This window comes from Panthera tigris, chromosome B2 (assembly GCF_018350195.1).
Source record: "Panthera tigris isolate Pti1 chromosome B2, P.tigris_Pti1_mat1.1, whole genome shotgun sequence".
Lineage (NCBI taxonomy): Eukaryota > Metazoa > Chordata > Mammalia > Carnivora > Felidae > Panthera > Panthera tigris.
In genome coordinates this window covers 139998336-140014788 of record NC_056664.1, presented here as the reverse complement: position 1 = coordinate 140014788, position 16453 = coordinate 139998336, and the positions used below count along the sequence as shown (strand labels likewise).

At 42.6% G+C, this 16453-nt stretch overlaps 1 long non-coding RNA gene across 1 annotated transcript; it reads left to right on the top strand.

Moving 5' to 3' along the window:
- Positions 1-10104: 10104 nt before the first annotated feature.
- On the top strand, positions 10105-14176 carry LOC107181077. Its single transcript, XR_001511868.2, has 3 exons — positions 10105-10470; positions 13335-13506; positions 14143-14176. It is a non-coding gene; the product is annotated as an uncharacterized LOC107181077 (long non-coding RNA).
- Positions 14177-16453: the final 2277 nt, after the last annotated feature.

The following is a 16453-nucleotide window of genomic DNA, read 5'->3' as shown; positions in this document are numbered from 1 at the left end:
TGAGCATTATGTGAACAGTGACTGCCTGGTTAGCTATAATTCTAAAATAGATACTCTGCATGAGGGGAAAGGTAACTTGGGGGACGATATCTTGAAAGGTTTTCCTAAATACATATAAAAAAACATGCTAGGAAGCCACCGAGAGTAGTGGCTAAAGAAAGTGCACACTGGGCTTATATGCATATGGTTGCATATGCAAACTATAATTAAATTCCCCAAACACTTGCCCGTGCAGAGTGGGTGCCTGCATTTGCTCACCCCAATTAGGCAGGAGGCACTGCCTAGGGCCGGAGAGTAATCTGCTCACTATTGTTTCAGTGTGGGGAGAAGTGAATGCTCCTCGCAGCTAACATTGTGCTTTGTTTTTAACATGCAGAACTGGGCTTGCAGACGCTATTGATTGTGCTTAGGAGAGAGGAAGTTAATGATATGTTGTGAGTTTATGTACTATATTTCATCCCTATTCAGGTTTAAACAGCATCCTCCTCCCAACAGTCGACTCTAAAGGTTGCATGCTGAAAAGTGAAACAGATGGTCCAGTTTTATATTTCTTCTCCTTTAGAATTTCTTATGCAGCTCAGGGACCTAGGTCTTCTGGGATCTCAAATTATATTTCAGCCCATTATACGTATATCAGTTTTTATACTAAGATGGTACGTAAGAATTATTCAAAATCCACATGGCCGCAGCCTTTGCTGGTTCAGTGTGCCATGTGCTGTTCATTTTAATTGAAAATATTCTAAAAGCAAGATTGATGTGTTTTCTATCCCCCCAAAATAGAAGCAGGTTCTGGGCTCATAATTGAGCACTCATAAGCCCCCTCTCCTTATTAACATGCCCTCTCTAATTTGTGCCTCTGTTTGTACAATATAAATGGCCTTTAACAGCCCTTCACTCATACAATGGTCTCACTAACCCAAAGAAAATTAGTAGCAGGCAAAAGCCTATTTTTACTGACACAGAGACAAAAATGCTAATTACCTTAAAATATTCTCAAGTGTGTATCTTTGGCATCCTTCCAGGCAAGACTCAAAAGTTTTTTTTTTCCCCTGTTATTTACTAGTTATGGGGAAAGTTGTTTTTGTTTTATATTCAGGCATATACATAAGTAAGTTTATATTTATAATTAGAAGTCTTTTCTTTGGGATCCAGAGTGCGGGTGGTGGGTGAAGCACCTGCTTTGCTTTCAACTTTCTCATGAGCACACTTGAGCGAGTTGCCTATGTTGATAATTACGTCTCGTGCTATTTTTGTTAAGACACTCAGAGACATTTGCAGAAAAAAAAATAGTCCCTAAAAATTTGAATTTATTTTAACATGTTAACTACCACAAAATATTAATGTTTCCTCAGAATCGCTTTTTAATCTTTCTCTGATAATTAAATTTAGGTTTACTGTCTGAAGCACTCCTTCCTTTCAAAAACGGTTTTCAGGGGCACCTGGGTGGCTCAGCCGGTTAAGCGTCTGACTTCGGCTCAGGTCATGATCTCACGGTTGGTGAGTTCGAGCCCCGTGTCGGGCTCTGTGCTGACAGCTCAGAGCCTGGAGCCTGCTTTGGATTCTATGTTTTCTTCGCTCTCTGCACCTCCCCCACGCATGCTGTGTCTCTGTCTCTTTCAAAAATAAATAAAAACATTTTAAAAAATTAAAAAAAAAAACGGTTTCAACACAAAATGAGTAATAATGCAAGAAAACTAAATGCGACTTACTAAATTACGATACCAGGCGTGCGGATGATATTTACATACAGATGATGAGCTTTCTATCATTTATGTGACAAATATTCATTGGGGTATACTATTTTCAGAATATTTTTACTATTCAGGTCTGGCTTATAAAAAACTAAATAAGGTGAAAGTGCTCTTCTTCTTGAGGAAGTTTAAAAATCAAGTTTGGAGGAAAAAAGTGTGTTCGTACTGAAAAATCAAAGAGCGGTACCGAAGTGTAGTAACGTTGGAAGGTAGCAGAAGAGGAGAGACCGCGTGTCAGTGGAGGGGGAAGTGGTAATTAATGGCAAAAGACAAGCAGGGTCTAGCTCAGTGACAAGCAATCAACCCAGTTTTTAAAAACAGGCACAACATTTGACTAGAGATTTAAAAACTAAGATATATGAATGACAAATAAGCACACGAAAAGACGCTCAACGCGATTAGTCATTAGGGAAACGCAAATCCAAATTGCCATATCACCACACACCCACCAGGCTGGCTATCATCAAAGAGACAATGTCAAGTGTTGGCAAGGATATGGAGAAATTGGAACCCCCACACACTGCTGATGGAAATATAAAAGGACAGAGCCACTTTGGATAACAGATTGGCAGTTCCTTAAAACATTAAACATAAACTTTCCATAAAACCCAACAATTCCCTCCTAGGAATCTACCCAAGAGAAATGAAAAAAAAAAATGTCCAAACAAAGACACATATGTGAATGTTCATGGCAGCATTTTTCACAATAGCCAGACACTCGAAACAACTCCAAAGTCTTTCAGCTGATGAACAAAATGTGGCATACCCACACAATGGAATACTATTCAGCAATAACAAGGAACCAAGTACTGACGTATCTTGCAACACAGATGAATTTCAAAAACATAAGCTAAATGAAAGACACCAGGTTCATAAGACTCCACTTCTATGAAATGTCCAGAAAAGGGAAATTTATGGAGACAGTGAGCACATCAGTGATTTTGTGGGGCTGGGGTGAGAAAAGGAATTAACTGCAAATGGGCATCCGGGAACTTCCCGGGGTCATGGAAATGCTCTAAAACTGGGTTCTAGTGATGGCTGCAGGACTATATGTGTTTACTAAAAAATAATCTCTGTGTACTTACAGTGATTGGATTGTATGGCATGTAAACCGTACTTCAGTACAGCTATCAAAGAAAAAACCCGTAAGCGTCCTGTGTTTTCATGTGGAGTGGATAGAAACGGTCATCTGAATTTTTCATCTCTGCTTCCACACTGAAATGTAACACAAATACATATCTGTACCAACGAACGGGAAGAGTTCCTCACGGTTTGCAACGTCCCTTACAATTTTCAAATTTATTTATTCACACCAATCCTGCCGAGGTGCGGTAAGCAAGTATTATCCGGTCTACAATAAGCACTTCTCTTTTTCCTTTTAGTTTTGTTCTGAGGAAACCTCAAATACTGTATCAATTAGATATCCTTTACAAATCAAGGCCATCCTGAACATAACATAGTCTGAATAAACCAGATAACCGCTATGATCGTCGTCCCAAGGACCCCCAGATGCTTTTACAAAGACAAGTATCTTCCATTTGCCAAACTATATGGAACAACAGCGAAGCCTCCGCCTGGAGACTCATCACGGGATGCTGTGGACAGACTTGCCCCGCCCCCTTGTCCAGCCACCTCCCCGAAGCCTGCTGTGTTTGTTCCCGCTGAAGCATTTGCATCTACAAATATTGAAATGCATGTAACCTAATTGTATATACAATTAGGCACACAACGACTAACATTACAGGAGCTAATATTCCCCGGCAGTAGCAGAAGCTGCCAAAAAAATCAAAAATGGAAACTAGCGCATTGATTTGGTTCACAGCAAATCCTTCTTTAGTATTTCTCTTAAAAGCTCTGAGAGAACGAAAACAAACAAATCCAACTTCGCCTGAAGCAGAGAATAGCATGTTTAAGAAATGCGCCTTATAAATAAAACGTCCAATTATGTAATTTGAAGATGTATGTGGCGTTTGCACAAATATGCTTGACAAGTTAAAACCCACATGAAGCTCTCTTATTTGGGCGATCCGTATGCAACGCAGGCCAAAGGAGTCGTCCTTTGCATCCAGAGAAACATTAAAAGCTGCCGGAGAGCGTCAGCCTCCGGGATGGCCTCTCCCCACTTGCTACTCAAGGAGTTAAGTGTGAAAGGACCTCTCAGTGTGGAAAAGCATCAGGCTCATTTACACCAAAGTTTCAGCTTTCCCATCTCCGCCTCACATTTGCAATTTCGGTGTGTGTTTTGCAAACCCCCACTTTCCAAAGAACGCATGAGTGCTTGGGAACCGTGGTGTTCTTTGTCTTCCCGTGTGACCTCCTGAAATCCTTTCCCCGTGACACGTGTTGCTTAAGGATGTTTCCACGATCTGCGATCAAACACAAGCTGTGCTTCTTGACTATGACTTAAATCGTGAACCGGACTGGATTAGTCTAAACGAATGCACCAATAATGGATTTCTGTCAACAGTTACATTTTGTTATTTTCAAGGTGTAAAAATTTCGTATTAGTTTATACAGTGCATGACCCACGGTAGTGGAAAAAAAGCATGTGACTTGGGGCCCAGAGACTTGTGCTGGGGCCTGGAATGCACCCCTATAACCTTGGTGATCTCCCTCAACTTCCAGAACCTCAGTATTCTCAACTGAAGACAGATCACCATTATGGGATGAAATAGCCTCTAAAGTTCTAATCATAACCTGACAATCGTTTCTTGCGATGCTACTGTTACTTTACAAAATAGAGCTATGTATCTAAACAACTTCGTCGAGGGCACACGTATTGTGGCCCAACATGCCTTCTGGCCTTTTCTGAGCTGCCAGGATGAAAAAACTCAGAATGTGAAACTTACAGACACAGAACCATTTGCACCATCATAAAATGCCGCAGAAGTTGCAGTTTGGGAGTAAGAATGATAAAGACACGAACTACGTTATCAGTTGAATGATAATTCACACACACACCTGCACACAAAGTATACATACTTACATACAGGTGCAAGGAAGAGCTGTGTCATCTAACAGGGCTTTTATTTATTTTCTTTTTGACGAGTCTTACACCACCACCCTGGCTTTCACACTCCCTCATGCCCTAATGTTTCTCAAAGGTGCTTTTGTGGCCCTTAAGAGGGCTGAAAGGCCTAAAACCTGTTCCTCCATTGCCCCCTCAACACTTTTGTTTTTCTGTTTTATTTCTTTGTCTTCTACTTAATATTTTGTTTGGAAAAGAGTATTTAGAAAAACGTCATTTGAAAACCACCACACTATATGATGTAAAAGATTTTGCCTAAGTGCCGTACTTTTTAAAAAGTGTTTCATGGGGCACCTTGGTGGCTCAGTCAGTTGAGCATCTGACTCTTAGTTTCAGCTCAGGTCATGATCCCAGGGTCATAGGATCGAGCCCCATGTCAGGCTCCAAGTTGAGCGTGGAGCCTGCTTAAGATTCTATGTCTCTCGCTCTCAGTCCCTCTCTCCTGCCTGTGCTCTCTCTTTAAAAAAAAAATTGTTGGGGCTCCTGGGTGGCTCAGCCGGTTAAGCATCTGACTTCGGCTCAGGTCATAATCTCACCGTTTGTGGGTTCAGGCCCTGCGTCAGGCTCTGTGCTGACAACTCAGAGCCTGGAGCCTGCTTCAGATTCTGTATTTCCCTCTCTCTCTCTCTCTCTGCCCCTCCCCCACTCACACTCTGTCTCTCTCTCAAACAATAAAAAAATTAAATTTAAAAAATTAAAAAAAATTTAAAGTGTTTCACAATTGTACATACCACTTAAAATATAAGTTACTAGCAAAAACTGAAGGTGAGAAAATAATTTTTCATTTATAGTTTTATAAAAGACTATAAATGACATGCTATATTTAATTTTAGAGTCCCTGTACACATCATTAAATACTTTAACAACTATACAAATATTAATATTTGATACAAGGGATCTTTGAAGTTATGGTACAACCAGAACTCTGGATTGATAGGGTGCTAAATGGGAAAATCCTGTTTAGAGAGTTGTAGGAGAAGAGAGAATGTTTAATGAAACAAGTTTGGTAGTCTTACCATCATAAAATCGATAGATATTTGGTGCAATTAAATCTTTGTCAAAAAGAATTTTGAGAAAAGGAACAATCAGGAACTTAGATAGCTTCCTCCCCACTCCCTAGGTCCAGTTCATCCTGCTCTCCTTCTATGAATGGTCCCTTGGTCTGCTGGTTCTAGAAAATTCTTTCTGCACTATGATTTAAGTAATTAAGAGTTGGGTACCCATTATTTTTTAAGGACACATGTCAATGTTGATTTGTAAGGGTGCCCTTAGGATTAAAGCAATAAAGTCAAAACCAACATTCGGCACAAATCTAAGCTGATTCTAAAGAGGGCAATTAATTCTTACTGTTCTCTGTTTCCCTTATCTTTATGTGGAATCACATTTTGTCTCAATTCTCTAATGTTTTTATATTTCCAGCAAAATAGTTGTCCAAGCCCTAAGTAAAAGACTACCCCACTCTGAATATGATTGACTTTTCTCATTTGTCTAACTGACCCAGAGAGCATTAACAAAAGAGTAAAAACAAAATGCAATCTTTGGGTCATTTCCCCATGGTTTTGAATCTACTTACCACCCAGATAGGTTCTTTGTTACTGAGAGACTTTATAAAAAATAAATAATTTCAGCCAAAGGATTTTCTCATTTCAGTTCCCTGAAATTCTGTATTTTCCCCATAATAAGAGATGAATTCAGATTCCTCTGTAAAGTGCTTTGGGAACCACTGTGATATAAAAATGACCACAATTGTGGAATAAAGTAAAAAACAAGGTGCTTTCCTCTTTACAGAGCACCCTCCAGTAAATAACGGGGGTTTAGAGGCCGCTGGTGTCCACGAAGTCCTCTGGACAATGTCTTAGAGAATCACGAGGGACGGAGTCATTTCTCAGCTGTTTGCAAACCCCATGGAACTGACAGCATGATGTGTGCATCAATTTGGGCTTGTATGTCTTCGGGGTCTGACTTCCAGTACATTTGAATTTTCTTTTAATGTTTCTTCACTTTTGAGAGAGAGAGAGAGAGAGAGTAAGTGTGAGTGGGGGAGGGGCAGAGAGAGAGGGAGACACAGAATCTGAAGCAAGCTCCAGACTCCAAGCTGTCGGCACAGAGCCCGACGCGGGGCTCGAACTCACCAACCATGAGATCATGGCCTGAGCTGAAGTCGGACGCTTAACCGACTGAGCCACCCAGGTGCCTCTGACCTCTCGTGGGTCTAGATCGCCATACAAAGCGGAGTGGGAAAGATTTCCTTTATCTTTGAAAGGTGGTTCGCTTATCTCCTTTTGTTCTCTTCCTGGTCTTTCTAGGTCCCCGTCTATTCACCAGGCAGGCGTTAATAAACACCAACAAGCTCGTGCTACAGGGAGCCGGTACTTCCAGCTTTGTCTTTGTTATTATGGGAACCTGTTTTGAGAGGGCAGACAGATTTTCCAGGACAGGATTTGGTGTGACTGGGGGGCCATCCCAGGGCTTTGGAGCGAAGCCACCTTAAGTCCCCATCCTTCTGTTGCTCTGACTTCCCATCCTGTCTCTACATACATCTGAGGCCTGGGGGCTCTGAGTTGGCCCTGGGGAAACAGTCCGGCACAACCTGGAAAATCATACCAACGGCATCTCCGCGGCCAGGTTTCAAAGGCATGTTATTTGCTACAGCGGCCAGAGATTTGCAAATCGACAGGCTCGGAGGAAAAAAAACAGGAGTTGCTGACTGTCCCCAACACCGTAATTTTTATGAGTCTTAGAAAGAAACGACTATTCTTCTGGAAATGTAAAAACATTAGAGAGTTGGGACAAAATATGATTCCCCATAAAGATAAGGGAAACAGAACAGTGAGAATTAATTGCTTTCTTTAGGATCAACTTAGATCTGTGCAGAATGTTTGTTTTGACTCTATCCTCTCACGTTAATCCTAAAGACTCCATTCCGATTGGTGACAGAGCTCTGAAGCATTACTTCTCTCTGAACATTAGCTGGCGAGGCTTCTGAAGATGCTGGGGGTGGAGGTAGAGCGGTGGAGGGAGTGAAGAGGTGTCCTCAGCCTGCAGCCCACACTTCACAGTGACCACTTTCCTCCTTGTTCACGGGCCAGCCCGATACTCAGCTGGGAAGCCTTGTGTTCCGCGACTTTCGGAGCGAAGGCAGGTTGACACCACGTGGCTCTAGTGGCAAAGTTGCAGGACTGCTCCAGAAAGACTGGCACATGCCTCAGAGGAGAAGAAGAAGTTCCACAAACAACCCCCGGTTCCCGCCACCCAGGTCTCATTACACCTGATTTCTCAAGAGCATATTGCTTAAGCCAACCTTAATCATCTCCAAGGAACGCTGGGGCAGGAGGCCGGATTCCAACTACCTTTGCCCTAATTTATTGTGGGCTTTAAAAGTAAAAAATAAAACTTTGAACTCAACTCATCTGAAGCTTTATGATTCAGGTGTACCACTTGCCTTCAGGGGCACCAAAGATCACCGAAGCTGAAGAGACACAAAACCTTCGAGCTGCAGAACAGAAAAGCGTGTCCAGACCCGACCCAGCTGGTTCTCTGACCATATTAATTTGGCAGGAGGAGCATTAAGTCCCAGCTCTGCCCTTGTCCTTTCCTGATGGATAGCATCTCCCTCCCCTTCATTTCTCTTTAATCCTCCCTCCTCTCCAGACTTCCCAGAGTCTAGAAAGAAGTGACCCTGTGGAGAAGGGAGAGAAAGGAAGAGGGAGAGAAATAGGGAAAGAAGGAAATGAAAATAGCTTCTGAGAAGTGGTTGCAGAGAAAACGAAGTCAAGGGTGAAGTCGTTTCCATTGACCTAGTATAGCAAGCTGGGAGTTTAAATAGCTGGCCCAGCAAGGAACGAGTCTGTGTGACTTCACATCGACAGCACAGCCTAGGAAGGCCTTTCTGTCGCCTTCCTTCCCCAGCAGATGTTAATAGCAGCCCCAGTTGGGCTGTGTGAGGACACAGGAGCTAATCTTTGTGGACGTGCCCAGTCTGGGGAGCTGTCATGGTAGGAGATGGATTTAATTGTGAAACGAAGATCCCACCATCATTCAACAGAAAGCAATTTAGTGAAACTGAGAAAAATATTACGCTAGAGGTAGCCCTTTGAGTTACAGGGAAACCCAGGCCCTCAGGAAAGAGTGATTTTTGGCCTAGCCTCAGGTGAGGTGGACTTCTCTCCTTTGCCAAAAGAAAGTCTAAGCTTCCAGGCAGTTCTAGAGGCTGACCTCTCTCTCTCTCGTCTCCCTGGGGGAGGCCTGGAGCACAGACTGCCTTCAGATCATCCTTTCTGCTGAATTTAGCTGCTGAGCACATCCTCAGACAGGAGGGGCACCTATTAGCAACTCCAACAGACCCAGGGTGTGAGAGAGTGTGTGTGTGTGTGTGTGTGTGTGTGTGTGTGTGTGTGTGAAATTCCAATAGAACCGGGGTGCGTGTGTGTGTTTGTGTGTGTATGTGTGTGTGCACATTCTTACAAACCCGGGGTGCAAGAGAGTATGTGTGTGTGTGCAATTTCTACAGACCTGGGGTGCGAAAGTGTGTGTGTGTGTGTGTGCGCTCAATTCCAACAGAACCGGGGTGCGAGTGTGTGTGTGCGCGTGCAATTCTTACAAATCCAGGGTGTGAGAGCGTGTGTTATTCCTACAAAGCCGGGGTGCGAGAGTGTGTGTGTACAAAATTCCTACAGACCCAGGGTACGAAAGTGTGTGTGTGCGCAATTCCTACAGACCCGGGGTGCGAGTGTGTGTGTGTGTGTGTGTTGGGGGGGCAGGGTTTGGGTTTGGAAATTACCTAAGTTCCTCAGAGGTCCTGATTAGCAATGCAGACAGAGTGCACATATTTGGAGGCCCTCGGACGCGCCGGGCAGATGCCGGCTGTTTTCACAGGCTCACCCGAGTATCGGCCTGCCCTCCTCTGCCAGATCCCGGGGTGGGCTGACCCGAGAACCGGTTTCACTCCTCCCCTGCACCCGCTCGGGCCGGGAGAGCCCCGTGACGGGGTGGGCGGGGCTGAGGGGCAGCCGTGGGCGGGGCCTCCCCGGGCCCGGCAGCCCCGCCCCCTCGCAGGCCGGCTCCCTTCCCGGGGAAGCGTCTAGAACGCGGGCAGTGGCTTGCGAACGCAGGACTGCTCTCCCCAAGGGTGTGTGGTGTGTAAACAAAATTGTTGTCAGTCAAGCCGCGTCTGCGAGTTACAGGAACCTCACGGTGGAGTCTTTGGTGGAAGGAAAGTCTTTGCTGGGAACGCGCTTACCCACCCCCACTTCTATCTGTTAATGTCTGGGTTGTGTAACCTTTTCCAGCTTCTCCCTGAGTTTCTTTCTTCAGCCTTCCTTTTTGATGATCCTTTCCGCTCTCGTAACCCTACATTTCCCACCCGCTGGAACTGCTGAGATCCTGTGGGCAGGAGGTAGAATTTCCCAGTTTTAAAAACGAGAGCCTTTAACCCAAAGGTTGTGGGTGAAAAGATGGGAACTTCTCCAGACTTTGAGCCTCCAAGACGGAATGTGGGTCCTTTCGATTTACCTGCCTTTTGATTGTGGCCGAGCCGGGTCCTCACCCCAGGGTGTAGCCACTTGGGACAGGTGACCACTTCCTTCTCCCCGAGGAGACGACTATATTTCACCGGGGATGAAATGATTTATGTGCACAATTTAAATAGTGTTTCGGAGCTCTGAGGCACAGAGAATGCAGCATAACTGGAAGGTACGGTATACTTAAGGAAAAATGGGGAATGCGCCGAATGTTTTCTTTTCCTTCTTTTAAAGCGACTTGAAATCTTTTTCACTGACGAAACTGTTTCACCATGTGCAAATGTGTCATTCTGCCCTGTGTCAAAGTCGGCCAGGGCTTGGATGATCGGCCTCGGCAAGGCTGGAAGCGGGGTTTAGTCATCCAGGGCCTGCTCTGAGCCACACAATTTCCCCTGAATCCAGAATATGCTGAGAGAATAAAATGCCTATAACTCTACAGATTCAGCCTTTCTTTACCCCCTTCTTTAAATGTGGATGTTTTAGGGAGGGGGGGGTGCATAGGTTTTAATTTTTCTCCGAGTAGAGATAATTTGGGTTTTAAACAAAATTGGATAATAATTATAATCAGATATTCCCATTGAAAATCGTTTCTGTTTCTGCAGGAATTAAAATGTTCTGGTTTGGAAATCCTGTTTTGCCAAAATAAAGATGTAAAAATAGTTTTAAAAATTAGTCCAGTTGGATTCCCCACCCCTCACCCCGATCAGTGCCCCCCCCCATGTAATCAGTCCAAATGTCCATGATTGCACCTCTGATTAATTACATTTCTTTTTTTTTTTAATGTTTATTCATTTTTGAGAGAGAGAGAGCAGGGGAGGGGCAGAGAGAGAGGGAGATAACGGCTAGCAGGCTCTGCGCTGACAGCCCCAGACGTGGGGCTCGATCTCACCAACCGTGAGATCATGAGCTGAGCCAAAATCAAGAGTCATATGCTTAACATCTGATGAGGCCACCCAGCCCCCCCCCCCATTAATTCCATGGCTAGAGGTAAACTTAATTTAAATTTTTTCTTTCATTATTTGAGTACTATTTTATTGTGAGACATTTCAGACACACACACACACACACCCCACAGAGAATTATATAACAACAAACACCTGTACTCTACTACTAGTCCAAGAGATCAAGCGTTACAGCTATCCTGGCAGTCCCTGCCTGCCCCCCACACCCCCATCCATGTGTTCCATTCCCCGCCCCCCCATCCCGTTTCCCTTCCTCACATTCCACAGACAACCTTTGCCTTGCATTTGGTGTTTATCATTCCCGTGTACTAAAAATACTTTTCCTACATATGCATATATACATAAACAATACAGATACACATATAGTTTTATTTTGCTTGTTTTTAATCTTTGTATAAACAGTAGCATAGTCCACCTACATTTCTGCCCTTTTCAGATATATATCACTCCACATTATATTTTTTTGTGATATGCCCACCTTGCTTGTGGTGCCTCTGTTTCCTTCCTTTTAATTGCTGCCTAGATATCCGTCTAATATCTATACTTCTGGATAGAAGCATAGATGGATGTAGGTTGTTTCTGCTTTTTCTCTATCATGACAGTGTTGCTGTGAACTTTCTGGTACACGTCTCCTTGAGCACAGGTGAGGACTTTCACCCAGGAGTGGAAATGTTTCCAGATTGTAAGTGTGCAGTCCACACCTTTATTAGAGGCTGCCTAATTGCTCTCCAGAGTCACCAGTTTTACATTTTCACTGTGGGAAATATAGATTAGAGATAGGGAAAAAAAAGGGAAAGTCATTTTCCATCTCTCCATTCAAAGAAAACCACTTTTAAGTTTTAAAAAAAGGTTTTTTTAGGGGCACCTGACTGGCTCAATGGGTGGAGCATGTGACTCTTGATCTTGGGGCTGTGAATTCAAGCCCCCCGTTGGGTGTATTCATTACTTTAAAATAATACCTTCAAGGGGCACCTGGCTGGTTCAGTTGGTAGAGCATGTGACTCCTGATCCTCAGGGTTGTGAGTTTGGTCCCCACTTTGGGTGTGGAGCCTACTTAAAAAAAATAAAATAAAACCTTTAAAAAAGAAAAAGTTTTGGGGTGCCTGGGTGGCTCAGTCAGTTGAGCGTCTGACTTTGGCTCAGGTCACGATCTCGCGGTTCGTGAGTTTGAGCCCCGCGTCGGGCTCTGTGCTGATGGCTCGGAGCCTGGAGCCTGCTTGGGATTCTGTGTCTCCCCCCTCTCTTTGCCCCTCCCCCACTCACGCTCTGTGTCTCTTTCTCTTTCAAAAGTAAATAAACATTAAAAAATTTTTTTTAAAAAAATTAAAAAGTAAAGTTTTTTTTGATGTATAACTTTCAGGTTTATTCTGTCATGTATATTATTTAAATATAATATATGTATATACACAAATATCTTGTATCATATATACATATATGTATATACATATATACATATGTATATATGTATGCATGCAAATATATATGTTTGTATATATTTAAAGTTTGGGAATCCTATATTTTTAAAGTTTATATAGTGAGGATTTCACTATGTCGCTAAATATTCATGTAAAAACATGATTTTAGTAGCTGTAAATTAGTTCATTGTAGGAGGAATTCTTTGGTTTTGTACTGTTTACCTGTTAAATGTTTATTTATTTATTTTTTTTGGTTTATTTATTTCTTTTGAGGGTGGGAAGGGGCGGAGAGAGAGAGGGAGACAGGGAAAGCCAAGCAGGCTCTGCACTCTCAGTGCAAAGCCCGATGTGGGACTTGATCTGTACTTTCTTGCTCTTAACAAAAAGTGCTGTGATGAAATACCAAGTGATTGTAAACCAACATATTTTTTAATTCTTCTTTTATGGTAGTTTTAGTGGCTCAGTCAGTCCTCTTGTTGTTGCACTGGCTAACGTCTTTAAGGATAAAATAAAAGCCTTCCATGCATTTTAAGTTTTTTGGATGCTCTGCATGTGAATCTGTCTTGTTCCTTTCCCTGGCTGTACAGCATCCTGGTATGGAAATGTAACAATATTCAGTGGTCCGTTCTACAACGGATGGGCATTTGTGTTGTTTCCAGTGTTTGCTGTTCTGGGGCTGCTGTGTGGCTGTCTCTGCTGATTAGTGGGAGAGCTTCCCTGCAGCCCCAGCTTCTCTAGCCTCAGCCACCAATAACCAGCGATGTGACCGGACAAGTTACGTCACGCTTCCGAGTCTCAACTTACATCATCTGCAAAATGGAGCCAATTGAGGTAATAACTAACATTGATTGAAGGCTTGTGATGAGGCAGAGGCTACTTTAAGTACTTGATGTAAATTACCGCATTTATCACAGTTCTGTCATGTACACCATTTCACAGATAGTGAAACTGACATAAAGAGAGCTTAAATAAATTAGCCAGATTACCATTAATGAGTATCAGAACTATGATTCAAATTTGCAGCCTCTGCCCCTAGATAGAGCCTGCCCCCTACTTTCGAAAACACATTTTATCATATTTGCTTTTTCTTTTCTCCTTCCCATTTTTTTTTTTGCTGAACCATTTTAAAGTTGTAGACATCCTGACATACCACCCCTAAAGACACCTCCCCCCCTTACCAATTTGTATGAGCATCTCTGTACTTTTACATTCTCATCAACACTTGGTATTGTAAGACTACAAATTTTTGCTAATCTGATGGGGTGTGAAATGGTGTCTTATTGTGGTTTTAATGCGCATTTTCCTGATTATTTATGAGGTTGAACTTATGAGACCATTCTTCCCCTCCCCCTTACGTGAAATGCCTATTCATTTCTTTTACTCATTTAAAAAATTGGTTTGTTTGTCTTAAAAGCTTTTCTTTTTAAGATGGAATCTGGCATGACAAATTCTCTCTGTAACCTCTAGTTACTCAATGGCTCAGCATCACAAATAAATGGCCCATGGAGAATGAAGCTGAAAATAGAGGAATGCTCTCCTAAAAGCGATTACTTGGAAATTTGGATTTCAAAGGTAGAAGTGAAGCATACGGCTCCATGCTGAATAGCAAAATATACCAATACTTATGAAATTTCCCAAGATAAGTCACAGAAATAGAAGTGCTATATTTAAGTGAGAGAGATGAGTTGAGTTCCGTGTCCTATTTCCCACCTGTCCTATTTCCAGGCGCTGAAGTCTAAGTTACGAGGATGGTTGGAGGAATGAGTTCCAAGTACGTCTGCCTTTGTACCTGTCCTTTAGACAGTGAGTGGACTTCAGTCATTAGTCCTCAAATCACTCCATTTCACCAGTACTGAGCGCGGAAAATCAATAGTAGGATCGTTTAATAATGCTCCAAAGACTTGAAAAGAGCCTGTTAAGAGAGGTTTAAACCAAAATAAAGGAACTTCAGAGGAAGGTGTTCCTGTATTTGTTGTTATTTTCCTTTGACTTCAAGAGAATTATTTGTAGCTCTGTACCCCTGTCGCTACAATGGAATTCGGCCTAGGCTGTTCATCCAGATTTTTCAGATAGGACAGAAGATAAGGTGTATTGGCTTATTCATGAGGCAGTATAAGAAAATTTGAAAAGAAAATAAAGTATGATTAATCACTTTTCAGCATACAAATTGTTAAGATTTGTGCTTTAAAGTACAAATCACTTTACAGTGATTTATAGCATTTTCTGTTTCTTATCTAAATGACTATGGAAAGTGGAACTATTCTTATAGATGGGGTAAAATATACTATTTACTACCCTGTATCTCATTATCTTCACGTCTCGGATGCTAGTTCTAAGATTGCAAATGCAAGATATTTGGAAATAAAAGCTATCATGTTTCACTGCCATCGGATCTATTCAGATAATAAATTTCCTTAAAGGGCCACTTTATATTGAACCATGACTGGGATGGATGTATAGTTCCACCAACATGATTTGTGTATTTTGTATATCTAAAATTGTATATTTATGTTTGTATAATTATAATTGTATATTTAGAATTGTATATGCGAAACATGCATGTTTTGTAATACGTAAAATACACCTCAACAAAAAAAGAGAACTGGGGGGAAGTGACATTTCAGAATCCCTCTTTTGACCTGAGTGGCAGAGGTCATGATGTCTGGTGGTCTCAAAGGATTCACGGGACCCTCCCAGGGTCGGCGCTGGACTGTCCCAAGATGTCATGTCCGGTGGTCTTAGTGTCTGGGTGAAAATCTTTGTCATCTCTGAAAAGGGACAGGAGAGCAGGGGCTGTATTTTAGTCGCCACAAACCTAACAACACAGCCTGTGAGCAACTTTTCCTGCTGATACTGTCCCCGTGGCCAGGCTGCATTGAGAGAGAGAGAATTATATCCCACTTTCCCTTGTTGTCTGGCCTAGGCGAGGGTGGCCAACTCTCTGGAAAATTGTGGGGAGAGGAAAGGTAGAAAGCTGAAATTGATTCCAGCTCTCTTTGCAACCGATTCTTCGCCTTCCCGAGAAACAGGGAATGTGTGGGTAAAGTAAATGGGGGGTTTACGCAGGTTTGCATCTCATATCCCCCTTCTCCTCCTTTCTTTGAGCCCCCCACCCCGAGTTAAGGCAAAGGGCAATGAGTGGAGGAGCCTTCTGAACTTGAGACTTTTTGAATTGGAAACGTCCCAAGGGGCTTTTTACTCCTTGCAGGTTTTCACCCGGATGTTTGCATACCAGCACGTTGGAGAACTAGTCGCATAGTGGACCGTTTTGCCTTCGGAAAGAGATTTTTATTGGTCAGATTATCCTTATTTGTAAATATTGTGAGGAAACAGGATCTTCCAAAATATGCCTACTCACCTCTATCAAATATTTAAAAAAATTCTTAGAGTCACGTGACCCTTCCTTCACCTCCTATCAGTCTTTTCCCCGCACAAGTTAAACCCATTTTGTCTCCCAGCAGATTTCTGCAGGTAGAATGTTAACACCGATAATAGTAACTGAGGACACACTGTTATCAAATCATCCTTCACAGGTCTTATTTCCTGCTCATTCGTGCCATATCTGTTTCTCCATACTTCTTAATTTGTTGAGGGGGCAATATATTTTTTTAAAGTTTTATATTTATTTAAGTAATCTCTACACCCAGTGTGGGGCTCGAACTCAAGACCCTGATATCAAGAGTTACATGCTCTTCTGACTTAGCCAGCCAAGCTCCCCAAGGGGACACTTTCTTGTACTGCTTGTGTAGAATTACTCTTGCATTGAATAGCTCCTTCC